This window comes from Ixodes scapularis, unplaced genomic scaffold (assembly GCF_016920785.2).
Source record: "Ixodes scapularis isolate PalLabHiFi unplaced genomic scaffold, ASM1692078v2 PGA_scaffold7__128_contigs__length_106722199, whole genome shotgun sequence".
In the NCBI taxonomy this organism is placed as follows: Eukaryota; Metazoa; Arthropoda; class Arachnida; order Ixodida; family Ixodidae; genus Ixodes; species Ixodes scapularis.
Window position 1 is genome coordinate 2,708,672 of NW_024609882.1, and position 20,678 is coordinate 2,729,349.

Consider the following 20,678-nt stretch of genomic DNA (forward strand, 5'->3'; position numbering starts at 1 on the left):
AAAAGCGAGCGCATCGTGGATCGAGGAAAAAAGAACAAAACATTGCAACCACTACGTTCCAGGAAACTATCAGCCAGGTCCGATGACCCCCCCTCCTCGAATCATTTGCAATGACGACCGGAAGCAATAAGAATCGAGGGTGCCCGAAGAGTAGATTCGACACAACGAAATAAAGATTTCTCGCACGCAGCGGATATAGGAAACAGTTACGGTACTGGGAACTATTTATTACAAAAGTTAAACTAAAAATAATAAATGGCGAATAACGAGTCTAACATGGCCGTCCTCGTGACTAAAAGTCATTCGTACAAGCCGACATGAGTGACGCAAAGCTAGATAGCTGCCTTTGTCATCTGCTCACTGTTCAAGCGCTTTCGAACGCCGGCGTCCCGAGAGGCGTTTCCGTTCGAACGCGTTTGAAGGGTGAGTAGTGATATACCGTATAGATCCTAGACACCTAGAACAGAACCAATAAATTCTGAAGGTCCCCCAGAAACAGGACTCTGTCTCTTCCATCTGCCACAAGTCTCAAAAGAAAGGAAAGACATAAAAAAAAAAAAAAAAAAACAATCGGAAAAGAAAGGGAGACGCAAACAAAGTTTTGACGTAGTGTAGAGCATCAAGGAGTGAAGTAACGTTGTTTCCGTCGGAGACAAGCTTTTTATTTTTTACCTTTTCAAGTTCGCCCGGCAGCTGACAGGTCCAATCTCTCGCGTTGCATTAAAGAACAAACGTAGCGTTAACATCGGGGGTAAAAAAAAAAAGAACAACAAGAAATACATCGAGCGTACGAGGTCGGGGGTACCGCTTTCTCGAGCGAGAAACACGGAGACGGCGATGCGCAAACAATGCCGGCCACAAAGTGACGAGAGTCCCTTTCTGGTTCGCGGCGGCTCTCGAAGCACAAAGGGCTTTGTGGCGAATCGACAGCAGGGCCAGGAAAGTGTATCGCGCCGGATGTCAGCCGGCCGTGGCATTGAAGCCACCGGGGAGAACATTCTTAAAGGTCAATCGGGTTTTCCTCAGAGCGACCGCTAGGGAAGAAGAGAGCCCGCGGAGCGGTGTTCGAGTGCGTTATCTCTTTCGCTCGGCGTTTGGAGAATTTTATCCGCCGTTTGTTGGGTCTTTTCAAAGTCTTGTCGAAACCGATCGTGGGCGACACGAGAGAAAAACGGTCTGAACGGTATGAACTAGGCCGTAGATTTTCCGGTAATTATTTATTAAAAAACAAAAGAAAAAAAAACAATCGGTGGATGTTTTTTGGCGTTCATTTATTTTTAAATATCGTTGTATTTTGCTGATCTGCTTCGGAAGGATGCTAAAAAGAATACTTATCGAGAGACAAATAATGAAAAAATAAGAGTTCAAATCTAAAAAGCCCATGACAAAAAAAAAAAAAAAAAACACCAACAGTTAGTGACATCTTAACAGTTCAGGAGAAGCTCCTCCCACCCCTTTCACTCCAGCTGAGCGGGCGTTAGAGAGGAGGTCGACTCGTCTCCAGCATTTGCTCTGCTAAAGTGGAAAGGGTTGCGATGAGCTTCCTTACAATTCTTAGCCTGTCACCAGCTGTAGCCTGAACCAAAAGTTCGGCAAATTTGTGGTTTTCAGTTTTCGTCGATATTGTACTTTTTACACCAACCAGGCAAATGTTTATCGGAGTTGTTTTTCGGTTTTAACGTAATTTGTATTTTTGACACCGACAATTTACTGTCGTTTTCTTTTTCGGTTCAAACTGTTAAGTCTGCGGCCGATTCACAACCAAACTTATTTCTTCACCGGTCACGCTGCTTATTTTTGTTTAAATCCAAAAATATGTTTTGCTCTAACGTAATAAAAAAAAAAAAAGTTAATATAATATTGTTTCATTTTTTAATGCGAAATCATTAACTATTTCATAGAGCGGAACCGGCGGCGTCTGCAACCGCAAAAAAAAAAAAAAAATGGCCATTCTCCCATTGGCTGAGTGAAACGGCTCCTAGATAGCCATTGGCCGCCGCTTCCGCTCCTCTCCGCGCCGAGCAACATGGCGGCGCCTGAGGCATCTACGTCGTAGGCGGCCGCAGCTTTAAGAGTAGTAAAACGTGGCCGTCCACACGAGTACATCGCAGACAAGCTAAGGGAGCAGAAGAACGACATTTATGCTTTCGCATTCACAACTCATAAGAAATGCTTAAAGGGAAGCTACGGAGCTTCTTGGAAAAAATGAGTTAGAAGTGAATTCTAGTGTATTTTTACCCCTTGAACCCGAATTCCCAAACCATTTGCTGCGTAAGTATTGTTAAACGCGAGAAAAACGCGAAAGACAGTCGCCGTCCGTGACGTCATCGACGGATCTTTTGGCTGCTCAAGGCTAGGGGGGCGGGGCTTCAGCCCTATTTTGAAATTGCTCTTGTGGCTCTCCGCCGCGTCGCATTGAAATATAATTTTGATATGTGTTATTCTAAAGGCCAAATGAACGCAATTAAAGCGTTTTTTCTCAAATGTAGAAGTGCCCCATCTTCCCGTGTCCAAGAATTATTATTTCTTTTTTGCTACTTGTGGTGTTTGCCGCTGCCCGCTGCTCTATTTAGATGCGTTACGTAAGCGTGAAACACGTATACTAGGTGATAGTGTACGTAAGGCAGTTGCACGAGCTTAAGTGATGGCAACGTCCCTTGGGATCATGGGCACTACGTGAGAGTCCGACGCTTCTGGCGAGCGTATTTCAATGTTTCTGAAATTACCCAGGAATGTATGGCTGCTTTACTGGCATTGGAATAGCTTCCGCACGGTCGCGAGTCCGAAAAGGTCGAAGATACGTCCTAATTGAAAAAGTAATGAATATAAACCTGAAAGAAAAACGCCACAAAGACTGTAAACTTCACAGCTAGAGCAAAGTAACCTGAGACATAGATAAATAATATGTTTTAACTCCTTACTGACACATGGGCGAGCCTTTGAAACGTCACTAGAAAAGATTGAATGGATCGTAAGTTTAGTCAAACGACTTATTCTGCACCCCCTCACCTCATAGAGTTGTCATTCATCTTAAGCGTTATTAATACAGCAATGAGCATAAACCAAGTTTTACCCGCACTACGACTGCAAAGATCAGGGTAAGCACTCTTGTACTTACAACATACCTCGGAGTTTAGGATATTTATCGGACTTGTAATGGCTAGAGCTAAAATAGAAGGCCAAAAAACCTGGCTATTCACTTCAGCGTTTATTTTACCACTACCAACCCGCGGGTAACACAACATTACTGCGCACGCTGGAAGCAGACAGCAGCTAGGATCGTCCTCATATCAGGTGTGTTATAGTCAGCTAAATATAGACTACGTCGTAGTGTTTACGAAAAATACCATTTTTCATTGTGACATTTAATTTAAAGCTACACAAAGAGAAGATATGCAGCAAAATAGTTGACACGTGTGCCTGTTTGTATATTCTTGATTTGTGCCATTGCAATAACTAACACGCTCCCGTGCTAGCCCAGTTTTAAGTTCATCTAAGCTTAACACGGTGTGCATGTGTTAAAAAAAAAAAAAGAAACCTAGCAAAACTGGAAGAAAACTTTGCTACAAACAATGTTTGCCTTCCTAGGCGTGCTACGTTATACTGCGCTTGAAAAATGCGTGAATGATTAAACTCGTGATAAACTTATTCATAAAAGTCTCGCGTGCACGTTCCTAAAAAAAAGGAAATGAAACTTCTTTCTATTCTTTATGCAGCGGCTCCTGCTTCTCGTCTTTTTCTTTTTATTGTTTTAACAAAAACCTTTAACCTATGTCAACACTAAAGTAATAGAAGCAAGATTCGCGTATAACGCGTACTTGAATTATGTACAGCCTCGCAAAGAGCAGACTGCGACAATTATAACCTGTCTCGTCCGAATTCCTGAGCTCATTTCCTAAGCAGTTAAACACTAGGTCTATACCATAACTAGTTTGTATGCATCACGCAAGTACAGAACAGCTTTTTTTTTATTATTCGTACGATGTACCACATGGCGAAATTGGGGGAGGGGGGGGGGGGGTCTTAAAGGGAGGAGAGCAGTCCAGCGTCGTGCAGAAACTGCAAGAGCTCGGGTTCTGAAACTCCCCCGAGTCCACGAAGGTTCTTATTCAAAACTGAGTTATTACTAACTGTTTTGCGAGGGTGTACACAAAGAACTGCTATAGTCATCGCCAAAACAAAAACGGCAATGCGTCTCTTTCGAACACTTGGCCTCCAACACGCGCACCACGCCTTCCGTCGTGCTTCTTGGCTGTGCGCGCGCACGCCCAAGGCGCAAGAAACGCCGAAGCGCTGTCGAAGGCAGCAAGCTCGAGATGGGAGCCGGGACAACGGAAGCTTATCCCTGCCGTTTTCACATCGTCGGTGAGAACAGAATTCACACCCGTAATGGCTTACCCCAGACCGAGTTTGAGAAACACGTACGGCCTCCCACAATAGGGAGTTTTCGAATAACGTACGTAATTTTAGTGCACGCTAGCGCTAAATTTAGCGTTTGCGTTAGCGCACGCGTCGGAAGAGAGTTTTAGAATAGCGTTTCTCCGCCGCGACGCAAAAGCCCAAGCATCTCGCGCTTGCAACGCCCACCAAGATACAGTCACAATTTATATTTCACACACGAGATGCTGTAACTTGAGAAAAAAAAACAAGTTTGTTGGTCCAGAGTAACATTCTAAATTTGTTTAAACATGAGAATGCGACGGGAGCGGTCGACCGGTCGTGTCCGCCTGCGTCGCCTCGGCAGGGGAGGTCTCGTGTACGCACACCGTACCTTCGCCGAGAAATGTTCGCGCGTCGCAAGCATCAAGTTGCCGGTGATCGTTGCCAAACCGAGTGCTATGTCGTCCCGTAGGGAAAATCGCAGCCGGGAAGATGCCGCCGACATCGCGCTCACGACGGCGCCAAAGCGGCCGCAGACATGGTTCTGGGGCCGCCGTTTTTCAACTGTGCTGGTCTTGTCTTTAGGCAACTTCTCGTCTCCAATCCTCCTTGGAGGAGCGACAAGACTCTTTGCGTACGCACGCAATTTCCGAGAAATAGCGTACGCTAATATAGTGCATGCAAAGCACAAAACCTGGTTAGCGTTTGGCGCATGCGCAGTGGCGACGACGGTATTCTTTGCGTACGCAAAGCTTTAACGTGCGCTATTCCCTAACATGCTTCGAATCTGTATGATGTACGACTAGTCGGACTGTGGCTTAAAGGGATGCTGAACCGATATTTGAAATCTCATAATTATTGCCCGAGCGGGCTTCACGGGATGGTACTGTACCTAAAAACGATATGCAATCCGACGGATGGGGCCCGAATTATTGTATTTCTTTGAATTAAGAGCGAATCCTCGGCCGGAAGCCGCCGACGCGAGCGAGTCCTTCTGAGAGCAGGCGTAGCAGAACTGACGTGCGCATTCTCGCCGCCCCCAGCGCCCCTGGTGCCTCCGCGCATTCTCCTCGTTCGTTGGTGCTCGCCTTGATTCTTCGCTCGGCGGCTGTTCTCAAAGCGGCTGGTACTAGTACCAAGCGGGCAGAGCCCGCGTGGTTACCGTACTAACAATAACAAACGCCACCCGGCTTAGCGCCTGGCTTGGCTTGGCTCCGTCTGTCCTTTGAGGCGAATGAGAATGCGCACGTCACGAAGCGAGCTTTCCACGACGCTCACCAGGGGTCGCGTAAAATTGTATTTTCCGTGTTTATTCAATTTCATACGCCTTCTCGCTCAAAACAACGTCATTTAGAAGTAAAGGACATGCTATGTATGCCATTGCGACCAAGAATTTCCACCAAAAATTTCGGTTCAGCATCTCTTTAAGCGAACCCCGCGCAGCCACCCTAAGCTGCATTGCCGAATGGGTCTTTCTTATTGATGGAGACTGTACTTGGATCGCACATTAGTTAGAAAATACCGGAATATGAGCAGCAATTACCGCACACGTTCTTCAACTGCATTTATTTTTGTTTTTGTTGTCTCGTGACGCGGCGCAAATACTCCTTCCTCGACGAACTCTTCGACACGCCGAGAAGGCAACAAAATACGACACCGCGACTCGGAAGATAGCCCGGCCGAATCCGGCACACGGCCGGCTCCACTGTCGGCAGTTCTGTCCGGCCCACGGTCGCACTTGAGCCTTAATAGCGCTTCGCGTCGCTTATCAGATAACGCCCGCGCAAGGACCTCGCGCTGGAAGAGATAGCACTCGACTGTAGATCGCTGGCGCCAGTGCAAGTGGAAGGAACCCACTTTTAAGTCGCGGCGCCGACTGGCGAACCGCTGTTACCATTCTGGGCCGTTACGCGTTCGTTTGTTACGGGAGGCAACGAACAGCGTCCACCTCGCAACGAGCAGGAAGAGAGACCGAGGTGCAACCGCGGACAATATAGACCTTTTCGGTGTACTCTCGTTTTCAGCCACCTAATAGGCGTATCCGGTATGTGCAAAGAAAAAATACTAAGAGGTTTCAACCTGTAACTAGTAAAAAAATAAAGGGGAGGCAAAACGATAATCTGTGACGGTTACGCTCATGTCCTAATTGTCTTCTACTGGCGTGGCGACGGCAAAACAATGTTTTCGCCCATACTGGATGTGACAGCAATTCAAGGTGGCGGCGCCCATGAAGAAAGGGTTTATAAACTGCAACAATCCTTTCTTTTACTTGCGGTTCCTGTCGGTTAAAAAAAAACAACAAAAAAAACATTAACTTTGGTTTAAATCGTAAGATGGAGCGTGAAGGAGCTTAGGTTTTATTCTGTCGACTCTATGACAACTCGAGAGATTATAGGAAATGGCGGGGTTGAAGACGCAGAATAAGCCGGATTAAGAGTTGCAGCTCAAAGAGTTGCAGCTCAAACTGACCACGGGGTATGCTACAGCAAGATGCCCCATACGCTTCCATTTTTGTTTGTCGGACATTAAGATGATTTGCATGAGCGAGTCTAAATATAGACCCAATTAACTGACCGCATCCGCAATGAAGCATATTAAAACAGCGGTTCAGTCCGGTAGGCCAAATCGTTTCCTTAAGTTATTTTTGTTTTTTTCCCCGCAATTACCTTTTTTTTCTTAGACTCTCATGACGATATTAAGACGCCTATACGACTCACCTTTTTCCTTTCTTTTTTTCTCTCACTCTAAAGTGAGCGGGTTGTTTCCGGGTTACATAACAAGACTCGAAGTAAAACTAATATAAAAACGTTTCCCGTGAACGGAGATAAAGGTTCAATTCGCCGAAGTTCGAAATGTTTCGTGGCGCATCACTCGCTGGCGCTCATTCCCGCGAAGGCGATGTTTGTGCGAGATAAGGACGGGGCGGAACAGGAGGCGACGACAAAATATTCCACCGGCCAGCAAACAAGGCGCCGACAAACGACACACACACGAACAACAACAAAAAAAAAAAAAGAGAAGAGAATTATAATATCGACGTAATCACGAGGATTGATATCAATAACTTGGAGCGGCCAAAACCACGAGGTATACGATATATTCGCGCTAGAGTCCACGCCACGATCTGATAAACTCCATGAAGCAGCCCAAAAGTTCATTTGGGCGTTTGCCACCGCTTACTAAACTAATCACCGCTGCGAATGCGTGCCTCAACCCCGCGCCTTTGTTGTTGTTTTTCTTTCTTTTTGTGCGTGATTGGTTTAGGCCCGTGGCAGCAAACCCACAAAGACAACGACCGCCGTGACGACGCACTTTTAGCGCTGCTTGGTCGGAAACGGAATGTACGGAGCGCAAGTTTGTCTGTGTCTTCTGCGGGGGTTGTCGTGACGTCAGAGAACCGAGCTCTGATTGGCTTTGATTGAGAAAATAGTGGGTAGACCTCATTGCTAGTGCCTTTGGGTAAAGACTCCTTTCGAAAAAATGCCCCCTTTTTGGCGGAACCGCAACGTCGGCGTACACTTTATGTGCTTGGTTGGATTGGAAGGCAACAAAACACCCAGAGGAAAAGGTGATGAGCGCAGTGACGTTGCACTTTCGACGCTGTTTGATTGGCTCGCCAGCGCGTAGCTCTGGCTGTGCTCCGACGTGGGCTGTCTTATATGGAATGACTTGCACGATTCATGATGCCAGTTGCTCGGCCACTGTCCAGGGGTTTCGGCCTTCCAATAATCGGCCCGTGGCTTTCGAAAGGTGCCTAGAGTAGCAATGTCCGCCCGTTTCCTCTTGTGGGACGGGCGCTCCGACGGAAAGAGCTCGGTTCCTCGGACAACGTTCGTGAACCGACGTGTTTCCTCGTCTGGCAAGCGGTCGGGCGGGGCAGAAGCTTGCTCGGACGACAATTTTCCTCCTAAGCGCGACACGCGACACGACAAGCCGTTGAACGAGACCGCGAGTATTCCCAAGACGCTCGTATCTCTGAAAAAAAACAAAAACAGACTTGACAGTGTTGTTGTTGTTTTTTTGCGGAAAAACAAACTACGCTCAGTCTCCACCTCAAATGTAGCTCCGGCGGTCCGGACCAGCTGGCAAAGTTTCACAGCCCGCCGTTTTCAGATTAAAAAATGTTCTCAAGTTATTTTCGGAAACTTTCAATAATGTGGCCCGTTTCTCTTGGGTGGCCGACGCCATTCGTCCTCGTGTATTTTGCGGGCTATGTGAAATAAAGAAAGTACATATACCACATTACGCCGTCCGTAAAAAAAGAAAAAAAAAAGAAAAGAGAACGACGAAGGTTGGGCAAGAAACGGCTGTACTGTACGACGCAGTTAGCGCGATCACGACATCGTCGCTTTTTCACATTTCACTTAACGATACGCTAGCGACGACCATCAAATGTTATTTCTTTATATGATGTCGCAGACGGGCACATAAGGCCACCATCACTGCATTTGTAGATCGAATCGCCGTTTTGCGTACGCGAAAATAAAAAGAGACGAATTTGGTTTGTTTTGCGTCCCACTATTCTCGCTCTGATGGGCAGTGACCTTCGACCCTTGCGCGGTGATGGCACGACCTGGATTGGCATTTTCTCTTTCATATGGATCAAGGGCGTACGCTTCCATCACAAAGTTACATCACAGTGTTTCAACCTGCCGCTTCAACGGGAGGCGACCAGAACGCGATTATTGTCTAAAGCTCTAACATTTCAATACGTCGCTTTAAAGAAGACGTTTACTGTATAAACCGCCTACTAATTCTTCCCACATCTGCTCCTTACAACTGATTTGACTGGTGACTGATAATTCTACTGACATTTTAGTGGGTAATGTCCTCGACAGATGTCGCAACGTATTGATACGCTTGTTCTTGAGCACCAGGAGCCTGTCGTGCAGTCGTTCCAATTATTCTTTGCCATAAAGAAGCTATGTCAGACACTTCAAGGAGAGCGAAACGCATCTAAGAGGCATCGACGCACTGACAGCTTTGTACAGCAGCGGCCTTCTTATTTTGATCACGTCATTTACTGTTTGTTCTTCGGCACATCTGGAGCGCAGGGTGAAGGTGATTAAAAAAAGGGGACAAAAGTGACAACCACAAATGAGAATATTTTCTGGAAAAATTGTGTTTACCGCCGACCTCTCCGTGATTAAAGTTTTCACTGCCAAAAGTCGGCCGAGAACAAATGATGAAAGTCCTGTTACTCTACACCAGAAGAAAAGAAACAAAGAGATGACACGAGCAAACTCATCAGTTGTCTTTGGCATTTTTTTTGTCGTAATACTGCATGAACCTGTGGTAAAACCCTAGTAAGAAAAGAAGACCGGAGTAAATAAAAACAAACAAATACACAACCACAGAGGGGGGAAGGGGGGGGGGGGGGGAAGAATAAATCAAGCCCGCATGAGAGCATTGCAAGACGATATGTTTTCGCTGTCAACGCGAGTAATTAGTTCGGTTGAGCGTAGATTAGCTGGAAGCGACGGCGCGCGCTCTAAATTAAAACTGGAACGCTTGATTGAAGTCACGAAATACCCTCCACCTACATCTCCCCGGGTTTGTTCGTCGGGTCGCTAAAGTGCAGCGACCACCTGCCAAACTAATCCGCACTTCAAACTAATCTCTAAAAAAAAAAAAAAAAATGTCAATTAGGGTTTTGCGTTACCGAACTGGAAGTAAAAAAAGCCGCACCTATTCTGCTCCTCGATTACGCAATTCATCGTCACACCGTTTAATAATTCATCTATATTATTGTGCCACATATAGACTTCTTTCTGTTGAAACGTTCCTGCAGCTCGAGAGTAATGGTGACTGAAAGGCGGCGTGAATAAAAACATATCCTAGAAAGGTACACTCGGCGACACTGTTAAAGCAAACAAGCCACCCCGCCTTTCTTTTTTAAGTATTGAAGGAATGTTGTCAGAATTATTATACTCGTGAAAGTTCTCTCTTTTCATTTTAGCAGAGCGGACGCTGGAGACCGAGGCGACCTCCTCTCCAACGTTCGCTCTGCTAAAGTGAAAAGAGATGGGAGCAGCCTCCATTTCACTCTTGCGTGGTAAATTTTGATGCCAGCCAATTACCTTTCAAAATAAAACGAAAAAAAAAAAAAGGCGCCGAAGTCGTGTTTGCGTTAACAGTGTTGCGCAGTGTAGATATCGATGCGATATCGCAAAACGTCGTACATCGGGAAAGAATGTCCTCGATGGAAACCCGCTCCGGAATGACCTCAGTGCAAGCGGAAAAGCCAGAGCGGAAAAAAAAAGAGCACCGGACGTTGGAGTAAACAACTTTGGGAACAGCGGTTCCACTCACCGTGTTGGCGAGACTCCACTACGGGCGCGGAGTTCTCTTCCCAGCGCTCCGGGTTCCAGCGGCAGATGTGAACGAAGACAACGTATAATCCAAGGAAGTAGTTGGGGAGGTAACCGACGGCTTGTCCGGTCGGACTGGATCTTCAGATCGTACACAGCACCTTCTCCTAGTCGTGCCGGAACACACACAAGAACGCACGCACACACACGCACGCACGAAAACCAGGCGTTCTTGACGAGCACAAACACGTTGTCGCGGGAGCCCAGAAAAACAACAAGAACAACACGCACTTTTGGAGGAGTCGTCGGGAAGCGAAGAGTTTCTTTTTGTCGTCGTAGTAGTCGTCGGTGCGCGCGGAGGGTCGCGGCTCGCTCGTTTCGGATGGAGCACAAAACCAGGTATGAAGACTCGCCGCCGAACAGGTGGCGGAGGTCGCGCAAGCTGGATGTAGTCAGCGCCGCCCCTCGGAGGCGAGAGCAACTACGCCGCGGGCCGCGGCGCTCCGAGCGACCTATCGGCTGAAGGCGAGGGGGCGGCGGCGAGGATGTAATACATGGCGGGATACTGTGTCTGCGCAAACCAGCAATCACCTCCTTTTTTTTTGATAGATTGTTATTAATCGCCGCGGTGTGGTGAAATTGGGTAGTGCGCACTTGGGGCGCTAACCCATCTCTTCAACGGCGCACTTGGGGCGCTAACTCATCTCTTTAACGGCGCACTTGGGGCGCTAACCCATCTCTTTAACGGCGCACTTGGGGCGCTAACCCATCTCTTTATAGCCGATTCACACGACGGACCAAATCGCGATTTTCGTCCGCGGACCGTGTACCACGTGACCGGCACGTCACCGATTCCTGCGATCCGCGCCTCCTCCGCGGAGGCGCGGACTGATAAAGTCGAGCGCCTTTTTCACTCGCGGACGTTTGGCGGCAGACTGACTTGGAAAGCATTTAGTCTGGCAACGGTACATGGTTTTCTTGGTATTTTGCTTCTGTGCGTTCAAAACAAAAATGGCGCGTCGTTGCGCTTTGTGCGTTTGTTGGTTCATTTTGTCGTACGATTCTTGGTTCCACGCGTGAGAGAAACTCCAGAAACTTTGTCCGGCTGACGCGACGCAGGTTCCGGTGCTCCTCCGGGTCCGTGTCAAGAAGCTCCCATCAAAACTAGTCTAGCACGCCGTGATAATTCTTGCACGTCCAATCAGGATTTCACCGAGCAAGCCCTCTCTTGTGGATGTGGTGTGCTTGAGTGTTGTGCACGAGCGCGGAGTGTGTGAAGGCATCTCCAAACGCCCCTCCGCGAGCCCAGAAGTTCGTCGCGTCTACGCCGAAGCTTTCTCGGGCAGGGTCATGCCTGTGTCACTGTCATGCTTTGGGTTAGTAAAGTTGGTGGCGCTTCGCGCGAAGCCTGTCCCGGTGTTTTGTTCTCGATCTGTACGTAGCAGCGGCGTACGATTCTTTATCGCGGTAGCAACCGTCGATTTCTCTCTTGGACAACGGTGCTACTGTGCGATGTTGGAGTTTCGCGGCACTGTGGGGTGCGAACAGGTTCGGTCCGTCCTCACTGGCGTCTGCTCGTCGTCTCCCTCGTGTGGATGCGCTTGGGAGACGGACGAACCGCGGATATGCCGTCACGTGATCAATCCGTCCGCGGATCAGTCCGTCGTGTGAATCGGCTATTAACGGCACAACACTGCGGTGGTGCTGCTGTCGGCTCTTCGCATGCGCAGATGCTTCATCGTAAGCGAACCGGAATTCTGCGCATGCGCGATCCCCACACTGAGCAAATACCGATTTGTTTGTAAACAAGTTGTATGCATGGCATTCGCGCAATGTGCTTTCTCTTCAGAAACAACGAAGAAACCCTACCGGGCCATTGTACACTAATGACACAGAAAGGCGCCATTTTTTTTTCAGACAACTTTTTTTTTATGTTATTTTTATTATTGTTGCGTGTAATTCCTGCCGGTGAACTTTATTAGCGCATTCCTGAGTTTGTTAGAGAAATATTCATAATATGTCAATTTGCGTATTTTATTGCATACATAAACGTAATAGACGAGCGTAGTGCAACGCAGCTGTAACAATACCTTACTTGGTTCAAACTGCAGAGGTGACGCGTTCCTTTAGTATCTGTGGGACTTCAACAACTTTGGCATTAGTTGGCATCGACGAATGCCAAAGGTGCAAATAGACGGGAAGCTCTTCGGAAGTGCGAGCGGAAAGTCCTACTTGTGTGCCATTCAACGCCGTGCCCCAGGCACCGAGAACTATCTCACTATAAAGCACGAATCTCAAAATATAATGTATTTCTTTTAGTTGCTTTTCCCAAGGAAATGCACGTTACAGTTAACTTTTCGTAAGAATTATTTTAGATGATCCGCGAGAGATGAGGTACACAAAATAATGCGTAAAAAAGATATTGCAGGAAAATACCCGATATTAAACACAGATTATGAAATATCCTATAATATAACCACATTTACAAACAATTTTGTTACGTAATTTAAGTTAAATAAAAAAAAAAACAAAAAAAAACGTCGTCGAGAAACGGAAACGTTCAGTCTTGCTTGAAGGTCGTGCCTAGTGCCCTTAAATAAGCTACGCTCCAAAGTAAAGACACTTACCCATCTTGTGGCTTAAAGTTATACTTGCCAGCTATCTGAATTAAATCACAGGAAACGCTTCCTGGTCCTCTACAAATGTCTAAACAGTTCGCGACAGAGCAAAGCATTATTACATGAGCTACCTTACACCGAATCGAGTTCTGAGGAAGTCGCACTTTTGGATCGTGACGATCGGCAGTTGCGTCTGGTCTGCAAAGCACCAAGATGGCGGCGCCCACAACATTATCGGGGAAGAGAGTGCCGATACGCTAAGCGTAGCTCACCTACTGGCTCTACTTATGCCTACTAGTGTTTCTTTTTATTATTATTTAGTTGTAATTTTTGTCTTATGTTTAACTTGTACTCAAATCGTACCCGCCCTGCTGAACACTTGCACGAGGTATGGCGTCCTTGGCAAGGGTTCCTGGGACGTTCCCTACAAACAATACTCTAACACACGTACACAAAAAATAAGTTTCCTCTTTTACAGGAAATAAAATTAATTTCGATTCACAGTCACAGTAAAGAGGATTGAAAATAATTTTGCTCTTCCCAACCGCTCTGAATGAGCAAGTTAAAAAACAGCACTGCTTGTAGCAAAAAGAACACACGCACACTCACACAGACAAACACAAACACACGCACACGTACACACACACGCGCGCACACACGTACACAAACACAAACACACACACCATTTTTAAACTTTCCGCGGTCAAATGTAATGACAGGATATCTATAAAAATAAACAAACAAGGCTTCGCGACACTCTCGACTAAAGCACTGCCAACGATAGCGAACGTGTGCGTTGAGTCAAGCCCTCACCTGAAGCAATCCTTGTGAACCCTCATGAAGACTCCCTGAAAGTATCACGCATCGCATTTCGAGCGCGTACATCTGGGACGTCATGTCTGTCTCGTATTGTTTCACATCTCACCAAAACAGCTATTCAATCGGCGAATATTTGTAAACGAGTTTAAACACGTCGATGAACTTGTCGGTAAAACAAAACGAAGACAATTGGTCACGTTAAATGCATAATTGGAGGCTGAATTCTTTAATAAATCAGATGAAGTTTTTCCCCTTATAAGGAGGAGCTTAATATTCGGTTTTTATTTTTCGTTCAACTTTCTTCTTTAAAGCATGCGCCGTATGGCAGTTCAAACAATTTATTCGCACTTGGCATTTTTTATTTCCTCGGAAAACATGACCAGGGCTAAGGTTGTTTGACACTAATGGCCTCAATTCACTTCACTTCCTGTCCTTTGTTATTCATTCTTTTGTCTCACGTTCCATCTAAATGTTTGTCTCTTGTTTGTTTGTTTTTACCTTCATTTTACTTTTTATAGTCGGTGACAGGTTAAGACTAAAGTGGAAGCTCCTCCCACCTCTTTCCACTATAGCAGGGTCAACGCTGGAGCGTTGGTCAGCGTTGGCTTTGCTAAAGTTGAAACAGGTGGGAGTAGTCTCCCCTGAACTCTTAACCTGTCAACGACTATAGGTCTGTCTCTCTTTCTCGTGCTGTCTTTCTCTCGCTCTCTTATTCTCGTCTTGATGTCTGTTCTTTTATGGGGTGACTTAACACTCAGTGAGATCCGAGACGATTAATGTGAACGCCGGAAGAGTTATTTGAAAAATGTATCGTGGCACAGAAGCCGGATGAGCTAAATAAAGTATGAAAACTCTAGATCATCTACAACATTCTTTAGCGTTCACCGCAATCGAGTTACATCTCTTTAAAAATCTGAATACATTTTCGAATATTATCCAGATATAAAGCGATGTCAAAAACGTACTTTAAGGTTTCATAACTTTCAGAAAGTAAAATTTTTTTTTCTAATAATCCGTTTGATTTTTTGTTTAGAACACTACCACAAAATGTCATCAAATGTTGATTTATAACAATGTTATGAAGCTTCAAAATAGGTTTTATTCCACGGAAACTTTCCAAGTGGTATATATAGTCTGCATTTCAAACTGTCAAGTTCACCTAAAGAGCATTTACTCAAAATTAGTCCCGTGAATCGGATCAAATAACATTCTTTGTTGCCATCATTCAAACAAAAAAAAAGGAGGACATTTTAAAATTAAGAATTCGAATGGATATTGAATTTACATGAAAATCATGGATTCTGATTAAAGCTGGAGGAAAAGCAACTGGTATTCGAGCTGAAATGGGGCTTCCTAGGAAATTTAAACTCGAGTGAAGCCGAAAAAAAAAATATATATATAAGCTCTAAGCAGGGTCGCTGGATTAATGCGTTCGCGTGCACTCAGTCAGCACTGCCGATGTTTATGGTTCTTTTGAATAAAAACTATAAAAAAACATCATTAATCATAAAGTAAAATCAACCTTCGTAATAAAAAGAAAAAAAATGAAGAGCCGCTGTATCTTTTTCCGAGCGAAACAAGTTGATTTAGTGCTCGAGCATGTCACAACAGGGGGACATACAGACTAATTATTCGCCGGATGAAACGATGGTTATAAAAAATTAAAAAAAAAAATGAAGAAGGCTAGCTACTACAAACTCAGAGAACCATATAACAAAATAGCCGAATACGCGCATAAAAAAAATATAGTCAGCATGTTTCCCGTAGAACCTAAAGAGTCAGCCGACGATCGCGTGTATACTCAGAAACGTAGTGAGCGCGCCTGTCAGCTCGGCGCAGCTGCGAGTCTTACGCTCGACACAAAGTCGTAGTACGCGACCGCGAATGTTCTCGCGCACTGTTCGCCTCCAACCCACCTGAACGCCGCGTGGGAGTATACTTCCAACTCAACTCAACCCTAACGCTGCGCAAGACAGACAAACGCACACCGAACAGAAAAAACGCACAGTTCGCCGGAGTGCCGAGAGCGGGCGAAAATGACGAAATGCGAAAGTTGGTTTGCCCGACTCCGAGAGTGCTCGGGGTGACGCAATATCTCCGACAATGCAACAGGCGCGCACCTGCTGCTCTGCCAGGGCTCGGCCGCAAAAAAACGCGCTACGTCCGTCAGTCGAGAGCAAACACTGTGCGGTTGCTGTGCGCCGATCTCGTTGGCGCAATGACAGTACCTTTCACAGGGGCCTGTTGCGATATGGAGAGAAAGTTTGCCGAGAACTTTTTGACGACTACTGTATTTGTCCTGTCGCAAAAAAAGTTTCCGTTTCGTGTCCTCAGTCAGGATCGAATATAAGAGGCCGAGTTTCTCGCGTTTTACTTATTCCCCTTTCCTCATCTACACCCTCTCTGCCCTCTATTTCTCATTCTCATCACGTTTTCAATATACAGCTTTACGGGCGTCACTTTGCAGCGATTTTGAGCTTGTGGGCTGTCGTCGGCCGCAATGGAAAACCCCTTTTCTCTCCCCTCTTGGCGCGAGGAGAGGGAAAATGAGTTTTCCCGTCGGCAGCGCAGCGCGGAGAGCAACGAGGTTATAAGTACCAGGAGGGGGCACGTTGCAATATTGGTGAAGCCTAGTCATAAAAAGTTTAGACGATGATGAGCCCAACGTGACCGCCGATCTCTCTGGCGATTGGTGCGCGTGACTTGTCACGTGTCAGATGGAGGGTTGATTGTAGGAGGACTCCTTGCAGGCTTGCGCGCGCTCCGTCCGGTAGGTTTTATCAGATCGAAGGCCAGACGAAGGCAAGCTACGGTAACGTGATTTGATAACGTTGGCCTGATAAGTTAGAAGAGTAAGGAGGAAAACGAGAAACGGCTGACGTACATGCCCTCTCCCACCCTTCTATCCTCCTTGGCGGAGAGAGAAGAGAGGGGAACCCCGGCATCCCGCCACTAACGGCGTGGTGAAAGGAGGGTGTGCCTGTCGTCTGCTTCAAACACTCGTTTTCAAACATTCCTCGCGTCACGCAAAATCCCCCTTTTTCACTATCCAGTTGCAATGCGTTATGTTAGATGGTTTTAGAAACTTCCGCCGCGCTTACCCACTTACTTCATGGAATACCAGGCACTTGTGACGGTCGTCAGTGGCGTCTACGACGCCAACCACAACGGCTATGAGAATTAACCACCACCCTCAGGCAAGTGATGGCACCATTCCATCCACATCGCGCGATCCTGCTCCAGCTATCGTTTTCGTTTGTTAGCACAATGTGGGCGAAAATACGACTTTTTTAATCGCTTTATTCCTTCCCCTAATCCCCTTCGCTCTCGTTTATCCCCTTCTATTCTTCATTTCTCATCCTCGTCCCCATTCATCTACCTTATCCTTATCCCCCTTCATTTCTCATCATCATCCCCCTTTTTATTCCTTTACCCCTTTCCCTGTGCACAGCAGCCAGCTAGGACACAAGTCCAGGCTTACCTCTCTGCCCTTCAATCACCATTATAAAGAACAAAAGAAAAAAACTAGGAACGTTGTGATTTTTCGTCGCACCCGAGGTTCAACCGGATCGTCGACCCCTCAAACTTTTCGCAAAATGCGACGAAATTCGACTGAAGAACAGTTCTGCCCGACGCCTACACTAAAAGTGTAAAATTATGGATAACTGATTGATGATATAGCTTACTATCTACCTTATAAAATTGTGACCAATATTTACACGATAAAAAAGGAAACATACCGGGCGTTCGTAAGAAAAAAAGAAGCAGTGTTTCCTGGCCCGTGTATATGAACCATCATCGCAGACAGCTGACACGCCGTAAAGATTGAAAGTATAACGTTACTTGGATCAAAATTTAATCGAGAAAGAGTAACTTTCTTCCTAATATCGTCAAAACAAGAAACGACACTTTTAGGCTTGTGTGGCATTTATGCCTGTCAAAAACCCTCGTCAACCAGCGAATATTTTTGTTTATTGCTGACAAGTTTGTTTCACTGATATAGAAGCTACAGGCGCCCACAATGCCATTTTTTGTTTTGACTATATTTTGTCCTAGATGTATGTTCGCGTGTAAAGAAATTTCATCTTTATCAATTATATTTTGATTCAAGGAACGTCATGCTCTCAATCTTTCATGTCCAATCCCAACCACTAGCGTCACATTTTCACGGAGTTCCAGCTTCCTGCGATGCGTATAACTCATTTCCGCGGGTCGAAAAACACAGTTCCTTTTTCTCGCGAACACCCGGTACTTTTAAAGCTTAAGTTACCTTATTCACCTGATGCAATATAAGACATAAACCCAACAAATATTCGCCCCCCCCCCCCCCTTACGTACGCCAGGTGGCGCCAGTTTGTTCTTAATTTCAATTGCGTATATGCGAATATTAGTCGGACGTGTAGCTCAGCTCCGCGATTAAAATTAGCAAAACTCCAACCTGGTTTCGCTCCCCAAATTGATTGATTCAGTTTCCTCTGAACGAGCGGAAAAGCTAAAGGAACCTTGCCCCCCCCCCCCCCCTCCCCCCTCTCTTTCCTTTTCTGTGTTTTCATTCTCCCTCCATCGCTGCCTCGCAAGCATGAGAGAGGAGGATGATACGGAAAGCACCTTCCTTACAAAAAAACAAAAAAAAACAAAAAAAAAAACGAAGTTGTACGTCGCAAATCCCCAGCGCTTCTGGTCAGAATGCGCACAGGGACGAAATGTCCATCGAGTCAAAAATGTACCACTGGTCAAGTGATACGCGTGTCAAAATGTCCACCAGCTCACAATGTCCAAAAACGAATGAACACGATGGGAATAACGACAGAAAACAAGGATCACGAAAGGAACAATTACGACAGGACTAGAGTTATACTCGCAACTTTATTACTCGAAAAAAAAAAAAAAAAAACAAGATTCGCAGCGACCTCTACTATCAAAGTGTTATAAGTTATGAAATGCATTATAGGGAATTGGTGAGGAAATTAGTGTGTCACGTGACGTATATTTCCCCGCTAAATTCAGCGGGGAAACTGGATTGGTGCCTAGGTCAAGACGTGAACTTCCCCGCTAAATTTAGAGGGTGGCTGAATTGGTGTATAGGTCACGTGACATCAGTTTCCAGCTAAATTTAGCGGAGAAACTGAATTTATGTTGTGGCCACAGGACGTGAATTTTCCCGCTAAGTTTAGCTGGGAAACTGAGTTAACGTATTGGTCACGTGACGTAAATTTTTAGGCTAAATGTAGCGGGGAAGCTGAATTGGCCTCTTTCCCGTGATGTCAGGTCATGTGACATCAATTTTCCCGCTAAATTTAGCTGAGAAACTGAATTCAAGTACAGGACTTTTTATCAGGTTTTCCCCTCTAAATTTAGCGGGAAATGGACGAACGGCCGGACACAATTTCGGGATTTGGGAGTAGGGTTAAAAGGTATTTCGTGCTTTAAAAAGGAAAACAGATGGCCCGTCATTATCGAATTACATTGTGTGCACAAAAAAACATCGCCTTACACGTGGTTTTTATTTTCAAGGGAGGCTTACTGGACATTACTTGTGCCCATAATGGAAAACCGAATAATGAAGGGAAAAAATTAGATTTATTTTATTTCAATCAGATATATTTGATTTATATCACCGTAGCTAAAGAATAGTGATTCTTTACCACTAGGATCCATATTTTAACATGGTAGATTGTTTGATCAATTTGTCCGATCACTGATAACTTTGCAGAAGAAAGAATTACTCTAAATGTAAAGTACACTTTAATTAACTACTGTTTTGATCGATGTAATCCCCGTCATATTAGAAGAAAAACAGCCAAGTTGCTTCGCTAGTTAAAAAGATATTGTAAGAGTTGAGGAGGATTGATGGGGCGACAGTTGACTGAACGATAGCAGTCTCGGAAGACCTGACTTTTTCCTCTACTCCATATTCACCAGAGTCACTCCCCCGTAGAGAAAAGGTCGGAGCCCGGCGTTGGAGCGCATGACGGTGTTAACGCTTGAAGCGCCCAACATGAGCAATGTCCGTTTGTTCTGATCGATGGTCCGAATGTGGTGAAAATGGGGCGACCTGGTGGTCAGAAACGGGGTTGTGGAGATTCAGCGAAATATTTCGTGTGGTCCCTTAAACTTGTTGAGCTGTTTATCGCACTTTCCCTGCACTCGAGACGGTGTCCATACGAGCACTTCCTCACCCACCGTGTATTCAACTGGGGTATGAGTATCGGAATAGCGGAGAACTTGCTCTTGTCGACACCTTAATCTGTAAATTCGTGAACGCTGGCGAGTTTCTTCCACACGTCATGATATGTCTTCAGCGCAACTATCAAGGAACATGTCATCGAGATAGGCCAAGAAAGCGTCCATCGTTGACAGGAGTTAACATGCGTACAAAAGATGAGATGGAGAATAATACGGGGAATTATAAAATAAATATGGAGAATTGTCGGTTGGCGTCGTCTGTTTCTGCTCGTCATGGCGTCTGGGCGAGTGCTCGGCAACTGAGTCTTGGGCTGGAGTTTGGTCCGCTACTGCGGATGACTACTTCAACGAGGCGGGACGGCAG

General features: G+C 45.9%; 1 protein-coding gene across 10 annotated transcripts in view; it reads right to left on the reverse strand.

Moving 5' to 3' along the window:
• Positions 1-11,176, reverse strand: part of LOC8028923 (nuclear receptor coactivator 1) — a 369,377-nt gene extending 358,201 nt beyond the window's left edge. For 7 of the 10 annotated variants that reach the window (XM_042286439.1, XM_042286437.1, XM_042286438.1 and 4 more), the window contains exon 1: positions 10,693-11,076. The gene's annotated coding sequence lies outside the window, so the exon portion shown is untranslated. Of the gene's footprint in view, positions 1-10,692 lie in introns of all 10 variants that reach the window. The other 3 variants (XM_042286436.1, XM_042286430.1, XM_042286431.1) reach the window with 3 other exon arrangements.
• Between the last annotated feature and the right edge of the window lie 9,502 nt (positions 11,177-20,678).